Source organism: Pseudorca crassidens, chromosome 2, assembly GCF_039906515.1.
Source record: "Pseudorca crassidens isolate mPseCra1 chromosome 2, mPseCra1.hap1, whole genome shotgun sequence".
Lineage (NCBI taxonomy): Eukaryota > Metazoa > Chordata > Mammalia > Artiodactyla > Delphinidae > Pseudorca > Pseudorca crassidens.
Window position 1 is genome coordinate 89,151,650 of NC_090297.1, and position 8,734 is coordinate 89,160,383.

The following is an 8,734-nucleotide window of genomic DNA, read 5'->3' on the forward strand; positions in this document are numbered from 1 at the left end:
AAGAGAGAAAAATATTTGGGGATGATTTCCCACAATTGTCTAATGATTATTTTCCAGCCAAGAAGACTCCACCTCTGGCAACCAAGCATATTTACTTCTCCAAAAACTATTACTTCTCTCTGACTTTACCTTTGAGTTTTTAAAAAAATATATTTATGAGATTCTATTTCAACAAAATTTGGGGGAAAGGGTTTATAGTTTGGCTTTTGTCTAAAACAGTGGTTTTTAAAATTTCAGAAATGCCTGGAGAGCTAGCCCACACCCAAAGGTTCTCATTTTCTGCGTCTAGGGTGTGGGCTGAGAATTTGCATTTCTAACAAATCCCTAAGTGATTCTCAAGCTGCTCATTCAGAAACCACATTCTGAGAACCACTTTTCTAAAATAAACTGCTTTTTATTTTTTTAAAGAGGACATCCTGCTTTCCTAACCCTGAGATTTTGTTTGCATGTGAACCTAACACAATAGAAAATACATTTTAAAATCAGAAAAAAGCTTAGAGGTAGAAAATCTTAATCCTCGTTTTGAACCAGTCACTTTTTAGTCTGTAGTATGAAAGTAGGCAAGTCATTCTACCTCTCAGGGTTTCCATTTCTTTATTTATAAAATGATGATAATAACACCTACTTTGCCTGGAACAAGAGATTTTGTCCCAGGCTAATGAGGAGCAGAACAGCCAGGAGATTGGCTTGTTTGTATGAAAAGGGAGATTTACGCTCCATCACAGAGTTTCCCCGGGGGGCTGATCACCCCCAGGGAAAACTACTATGTAGCCTCCACAAAAGAGGCTGCCTTCATTTTCTGGAAGGCAGTATACACCCAGTCCCTGGACTGAATTTTAAAACAATGCACCAGCAACGACACTGAAAGGTCAACACTGCATCCCTGTGATTCTCAATGCAGCTCTGTGACAGAATCACTGTGTAGCTTTGAAAAAAATGCCCAGGCCCTAGTCTTGGGCATTCTGAGGTGGAGTCTGGGTGTCCAAAATTGTGTTTTAGGTGCTAACTGAGGTTGAGAACCTTCCTGTGGGAAACAGACTGGCCCTGTCCTGGTCAGCGAAGTGGGTTGCACTGTGACTTCCAGCTTACAGATGACGGACACATTCTGTGCACATCAAAGTTTGATTGCAGTGGGGATATTAAATTCCCATGCAGGGAGCATTCTATCACAGGACAAATGAGAGTGTCAGAGCAGGCTTTTTAAGGCCCTGTGCTATTATGTTGAATGATAAACTGCTTGCAGGTGATTAAGCTGCCTCCACAGGCTTAGGCCCTCACTTCTTTTGCTTTTCAGGTGATGCCATCTATCTTTGTTTTTCTTTTTCTTTCCACCAAAGAGAAAGCACACACATGTTGAATTGCTGCAAAGCATCCTAGATACTAGAGAAGTAGGTTGAAGAAGGTGCTTCATGCTTAATTTCCCTAGTCATGCAGAACTGGATCAAATCTAATGTAACTATGTCGTAAGAAATTGGGCAGCTATAAATAATCTTGGGTTTCAATATCTGATTTGGAGGTGTTATTTTGGTTTTTATCCCTAGGATAAAGACAAGGAGAATGGTAATTGTGAGAAGGAAGTGAAACAGGCTAGTATGAGATTCAAAAGCTGTTATGACCTCTGCCGCTTTCTCTGTATGTATCACTTGGATTTCTATTGTTCCAGCAGAAAAAATGGGCCAAAACCCATGTTGTTTATTTGATAAAGGAATGCTTAAACTTGCTCTCTGAGCTCCCCATGTTTACACTTTTGAAAAGCCACTACTAACATACTTGACATTAAAATAATTTGGCTTGAGTAATATTTGTCTCAGAGTAACTTTCATTTGGTTCATATATAAGCACTAGATATTCAAATATTCAATGATTCCAGAAAGAGGCAACTAGAAAACACAAATTGTGGAGCTTCTGATGAACTGAACTCTGTAAGTTGAATGAACACCTTAAGACCAAGACCTGTTATTTTCTTCAAATGTACTGATAAGGAAAGAGCAACTTTGTAATGGCTCTGTTATTTATTTATTTATTTATACCACCAATGAACAAAGATTTATTTGGAAATTTCCAAACCTGCCAGAAGTGGCACTTGCCAAGCCCTAGGTCCACCCTCCTTACCAAGCTCCGAAGGGCAACGATAGTCTCCCCCCCCACCTCTCCCCTGCACCTCCCCTGCACCTCCCCCTGCCCCCACACACCCATGCCTCAGGCCATACCAGAGAACTAGTGTGTCCTCCCTCTAGGAGGCATTACCCCTGGGCCCAAGAGCTTGGGTGGCAGCCCTCTGGCTTCTCAGGAGATGATGGCGGCCAGAGCCGCTTGCATAGATTGAGAAAAGAAAATAAGGAAGGAGCCACCAAGTACGGCTCCCTGAAAAACCCAAGCTTACCCCTGTACAAAAAAAGTGGCTCCCGCATAGAAAAACCTGCTCCACGAATACTGCAAATACCCAAAGGAAAGGAAAAAAAAAAAAAAAAAAACAGCAGCAAGGCTGGGCTGGTAGGAATGGCAAAGAACTTTGGTTTGGAAAGGCTAGGAAGAGGGTGAGCTGTGTCTCTCTTCCTCACAAAGCTCCCCAGAGCCAGCGCTGACACTCGCCCCAAGGGGGTCAGTAAACAAGCAAAGCCAGGGGCCTTTGGTTCTGAAAGGTCTCCATTAGGATGTCAAAGCACGGCCTCCAGGTCCTACTTGGGCCTGCCTGCAGGGGGCAGAGGAGGCCTCTGCTGTGAATCCAATTAAAGCCAACGTGTAAGTAGTAAGGCCTTGGGGACCAAGCAACAAGGAATCCTATCACTACACTTATGAAACTAAAGCTGGGGAGCAGAGAGTGACAGGAGACACCCCTCACCCCCTCATCCTACATGTCTGTGCCCCAGAGGGTGGTCCCCTTCCAGGCTGAGGAAGGGGTGGCTCCAGGGCTGGGAAGAAAGGAAGGGATCCCTGAGCAGTTAGATCAGGTGGGTTCCCAGCACCTGTTCCAGTTCCTGCCTTTGCTGCTGCACCTTGGCAATGATGTGCCTCCCCACTGGTTCCTGGGCCCAGGGCTTTTGGTAGAAAGCAGCTTGTCTCTCCTCCTCAGGATTCCCAATCACATCAGTGATAATCTTGAGGTCCCAGTGCTGGGAACGGAGCCATTCCTGGATGAAGTCCTGGGGGTCAGTGCGAAAACTGAGCATGAGATCCCTCTGGGTCTTCAGCTGGTTGATGGACTCAATGGTCTCATGGATTTTGACATCAAGGGAGGCAATCTCCTGCTGATTGGTGGTAGAGGCCAGAAAATTGCTCATCTGGGCCTTGAGTGGGTCATCCACCTCCACATCAATGTCATAACAGCCTGTCTTCTTCTGGTTGTTAGGGTCCAAGCTAATTACATGGTTGACGACAATGGGGTCTGGATGCTGCGGCAACCTGGCTAGCTTCATGGGAATCTCAGAGAAACGCAGTCGGCCACAACTGAAGATCTGGCGGAAGTACCGGTTGCAGTTGACGTACTCCCGCTCGTGGCCGTCCTGCAGCTGGTTGTGTTTGATGTAGAGCCGCAGGGCCTGCGTGACGGCAGCCCTCGTCTGTGTGTGCACCCCCAGCAGCCTCCCCAGTCGGGGGTCCGACTTGTACTGGGGAGGCTGATGAGCCAGCACGAGCAGGCAGGTGCACTTGACGTTGAGGTCTCCAGGCGGTTTCACCTGGAAGCCATCTGTCTCCTGGGTGGTGGGCATCCGGTGCCACTCCAGCAGGTGGTTGTCAGGCCCGTACAGCTCCTTGTCCAGCTCAATGACGAGGCTCTTAAAGAATGATGAAAACTTCCTCTTCTGTTTCCTAAGATCATCCAGCAGTTTTCCCTCTACTCGGAGTTCCCAGGAAGCCACCTTGTCCCCTGCGGGGTTTCCCCCCGGGGATCCCTGCGGTTCCTGCACTATCACCTTCTGCCTTGCTGGGACTGAACATGTTAGAAATATAGATCCGCAGCTTTCGTTTTTGCGTCAGAGGCTTTTTGATGGCCTCCTGGATCTCCATCCGCTTTCGAGCAATGGTCTGGTCCAGCTTCCGCTCAAAAGCCAAGAGATCCATGCACACCTGAGGCTCTGGCTCCCAAGTTCGCTGAGGTAGAACTTTATCTGCCACCTTCCTCCTCTTTAACCCCCGGCGCTGGGCAGGCATCGGGGGCTGGTCCTGGGGCACAAGCAGGAGTTTTCGGCATGGGTCCGTCATGGTGGGTGGCATGCCAGGTCGAAGTGGAGCAGCTGCGCCAAATGGGGAGCCGGCAGGGGATCCCACCTGCAAGCCAGCCACGGGCATCTGACTGCCTGGTGACCTGCCAGGCCTCTGGTACTGCGCCGCAGGGCCCGTGGGGTTCTTGGGGCGGAAGGCGGCAGCCCCCCACGCCTCCAGCAGGCCTGGGCCCCCTGACCACCGCTCCAGGCAGCGTGCTGGGTCCCGCTGGCGGAGGCGGAGCTCCCAGGGCGGCCTGGCTCTGTTATTTTGATAATTTTGAGTGTCTGAGATAATGGAAATTTTTCATCAGATGCTGTCTGTGATCAATGCTTTCTGAGACCTCTTTTCTCCCAGAAACTTCTTTTTTCTGATTACCTCTTGGCTATGGCTGTTTGATGACCTAGGTTTGGTTTAGATGATTGCTTCTGGAAAAACTGTGTTAGCATCCTTGCGGTGGTGTGGAGCCTCCTGAGAAGGGAGAGGCAGGACAGGATTCTAGTTCAAGTCGTCGCAGTTAGTAGGAAACTGGGGCTTAGAACCAAATAGAATCCGTATCCCCAGTGTCTGAGGAGAGACACCCAGGTCAGAACTGGCTTCAGACTCTGGACAAGGCTGAAACAGCTTATGTCAACTGAAGGCACCTTTTCTAAGTTCCAGCCGTCCATGGACATTGGAGGGCACATGTTTTAGGCTCTGGGAACAAAAGCTGGCACTGTATTGCATTATACTGGAAACTGACTAGAAGTGGCTTAGGTTTTTATTGTTTTACTTCCAGGAGGAGAGGGGAAAAATTAACTTGCAAATCAGGTGGATGAAAATTGAGAATGAGAAAGATTTGCTTGTTGAAGGTAACCATGTTTTCTCTCACTTTTATTAGGTGTTTGTGAAGAGGCAAGTAAGGCTGAAACCCCTTCTGTTCTTCAGGAATTCTTTTAAAAGTATTTTGTTCTTTGTCTTAGATTGAGACTGAAGATGTGACACCATACATTACTGTTATCACCTTCTGCAGCTGAAATACAGACTCCAGAACTGGATGTGGCATGGTGTAATTTTTCTAATTAGCCCTAGAACTCCACGTTAAAGGCTCAGACTGCGTGTCCTTTGGCATGACATCAGTCCACCGCTGACTCTGATTGTCAGCAGGAGTCTAATTATTTGGGCCAAAGCATTTTTCCTAGAGTTTATATTTGTATTCAAAGAGAACTTCTGTGTAAGGAAAGAAAGGCTTTTTGTTATTATTGTTCCTCTTCTTTGGAATTAGCACCTATCTAAATTAATCCTCTCTAACTTCTCATACTTCTTCAGTAGGTATACTTCCTAAACTTGTTTAGTAACCAACAAAAAGGGGAATGATGGTCTTTTAATTAGCTTTCTAGAGATAGAAAGTTCACAGCTATTAAATCCAAGCTGTATCGAATGTGAAGTTTCAACCTAATGAACAGCTGTAAGTATGCTGCCTTCCCACACAGTGGAACTTGATGGAAGCCCTGGTTTTACAACTGCTGGTTATTGATTAAACAACTAGGCTGTTTTGATGCTGCTTGTTTCTGTTGTTGCACTCATCATCTTAGGTTTGGAAGAATTATTGCAGATATTAACGTTATTAGAGTTATTAAAGGTCACTCACTAGTCTGTCCCCTCACCCACCCTATGCTGGTAACATCTTTACAACATCTCCCCCAAGTGGTTGTCTTGATCATGATAGAACCCACCTAATGACAGTGGGGAGAAAGCAGACTCCATAATTCAGCAGTTATAATTTAGAGTTATTCCTTAATATAGTTTATCTAAAACTATAGTGAACTCCAGCTTAGGAGAGGACCTAAATGTATAAATAGATAAGTTGATATAAAATGTGGTGAATGCTTTGATAGAGGCACAGATAAGTTGTTTAGAAACAGCTAACTGCGTGGGAGAACATGGGAAAGAATTTGTCTTGAAGGATAAGTACATGTGCTTATGCACTCGTGTGGGGTGTGTGTGTGTGTGTGTGTGTGTGTGTGTGTGTGTGTGTGTCTGTGTGGTGGGAAAGAGTATTTCCAGAGAGAGGATATAGGTGCAAAGATGTGGAATTTAGGAAAGGCTGTGTTAAGACATGGTGAGAAATTCGGAATGGCTGGATGGAACCTGCAATGGTGAAAGAGATGTCTTGAGGTAGGCTATTTGGAGTTTTGTTGCCCACTCAAAAAGTTTAGATTTTATCCTACAGGAAAAGAAGAGATTTCAAAGGGGTTAAAGCATTGGAGTGGCTTGATCAGATTTCAATTTTATGAAGATAATTCCAGTGGCAGTTTTGAGGACACATTTGTTGGAGGAGAGACTGTTTCAAGGATACAGGTTGGATACAAAGTGCTCTGCCCTGCTGGCAGCCCATGTGTCCTATAATATTTCTGGTTCAGAAAGTAAAGTCACTGTCTATAGAGCCAGTCAGGCTTAACTGGTTGTAGTGGGTTCTTGTAAAATGTTACACCTAATGTTGTGTGAATACTGGCAAAGTGAAATAGGAAATCATGGCACAATCATGGATTGTGCGGGGAAATAAAAATTGACTTGAAATACTATCTTAAAGAATTTTAAGATGGGAAATATCTAGGTCATTAAGCAAGGTTTTTTCCCATGAAATGCTCAACTTTAGTTTGGCTGGACATAGTCTGAGGCACATACTCAGTAATTTGATGATTTCAGCAGTATGTTATTCTGTGACATCCTTATGGATCAAAAAGTCACTATACAGGTCAAAATGAAATCACGTAAGTATTATTTTGAAAAGGAAATGTCAAAATAATATTATGAGAGGCTTTAGAAATTTGTATGTACTTAACATTCAGCTGGAATGTGGGGATTACTACTCTCAAACCAGTATAGGTGGTGCATTTTTTTTTTTTTTTTTTTGCAGTACGCGGAGGAAAGTAGATTTGTTACCAACTGACAAAAGAGTTCAGTCTGGACACTGGTTGTCTTCGCTGTGGGGCTGGCTGGCTCCCGTGCTTTGTCATCTCTCAGAGTTTTCCTGATAAATAAACATGTGTTGGTCAGAATTGATCTCTGGCATTATTGTCAATGGCACCCATGAGTTGGCCCACAACTGCACATTTTCCTGCAACTGGTCTGTGGCTGTACCCTATCATTTCATATTCACAGCCTGCTCCATCAGGCTAATAAATCAGCTGTTTCTTATGCATGACATTCTGTGTTGTGTGACTGACGGATAACTGCAGCATTTTAAGTCTTGTTCTAGAGTCTCCATTATGCTGCCAGCCTCTCCGTTATACTCTATAAAAATGTTTCCTGTTATGGGCTATCAGAAGCAAAAGTAGGTTGTTTTAGAGTCAGAGCAATCGGAACCCTGTAAAGTACTGCTGGATTAGCAGGCATGGGTAGATGAGGAGAAGCTGTTTGGAAAAAGATGTGCTTAAGGGCATCAAACCTAAGCACAAAAATTACCTTTTTCATGGCTCTGCATATATGGACATAGATAGAGTAGCTTCTGTGGAAGCTGTGATTCAGTACGAGCTGGAAAACTTCTTTCTAAGAGGTCTGGAGACTTGTTAGAAGAAAGACAAGGACAGGTGACTGACACTCATTAAGTACTTTGTGTCCAGGGCTGTGCTATGTTCTACTGCACATATTAGGTCATTGATTCTCAAATAACTCTGAGAAACAGGGATTTCTATCCCCTCCCCCCTTTTTTTTTGGCCACGGTTTGTGGCATGTGGGATCTTAGTTCTGTGACTGGGGATTGAACCCTCGCCCCCTGCAGTGGAAGTGCTGAGTCTAAACCACTGGACAACCGCCAGGGAAATCCCTCTATTCCCTTTTTTTCGTTAACGTGTAAGAAACAAAGTCTGAGAAATTGTGGAACTTTCTTGCTTTCTCACAATGAGTATAGTTCTGTGGCCCTTCCTGTGCCCTTTTCATGACGCTCTCCATGCTCCCAACAGAATGGCTCCCCAGGGAAAAGCTCTGTCTCTAACCAGCTCTGGAGATTCTGGGAGGACTTGACAGGGCTCCAGCAAGTTGCTTCTTGAGGTTTCAGTGGCTCAATGGCTAGAGACTGTTCGTCCTAACAACACGAAAGCAGACTTCAGTGTAGTCTGTTTCTACTGATAAATTACATACACTGTTTATATTAGCAAATAATGTGGCAATTTAAAAATCATGTTTATCAAATCATTATTATGTCTTAGGGTTCTGTAGAGCACAGTCTGATAACTACAAGCTTAATATATTCCAGTAAATGGATTAGCTCCTTTGACATGTGTGTCTTCCTATCTCTTCTTACCTTGAAGTCTTGACCTCCTTACATTTACTCATGGTCATTCATTAGCTCCAGGGAAGGTTTTTAGAGCATGGCTCTGCAACAAGAGTGAAGGTCTTGGCTTATGAGTTGTAAGAATCTGGAATTTGAGCATCAGAGGCCTTAGTCCTGAGATCAGTGGGCAGAATTTATGGCCTAAGTGATAGATTTGGAAGAATATCTTGTGGGTCAGAGGCACTTTTTCTAATATCCAGATAGATGAAGATTCTG

At 44.7% G+C, this 8,734-nt stretch overlaps 1 pseudogene; it reads right to left on the reverse strand.

Moving 5' to 3' along the window:
- Positions 1 to 2,421: 2,421 nt before the first annotated feature.
- Positions 2,422 to 8,520, reverse strand: LOC137209012 (SWI/SNF-related matrix-associated actin-dependent regulator of chromatin subfamily D member 2 pseudogene; annotated as a pseudogene).
- Between the last annotated feature and the right edge of the window lie 214 nt (positions 8,521 to 8,734).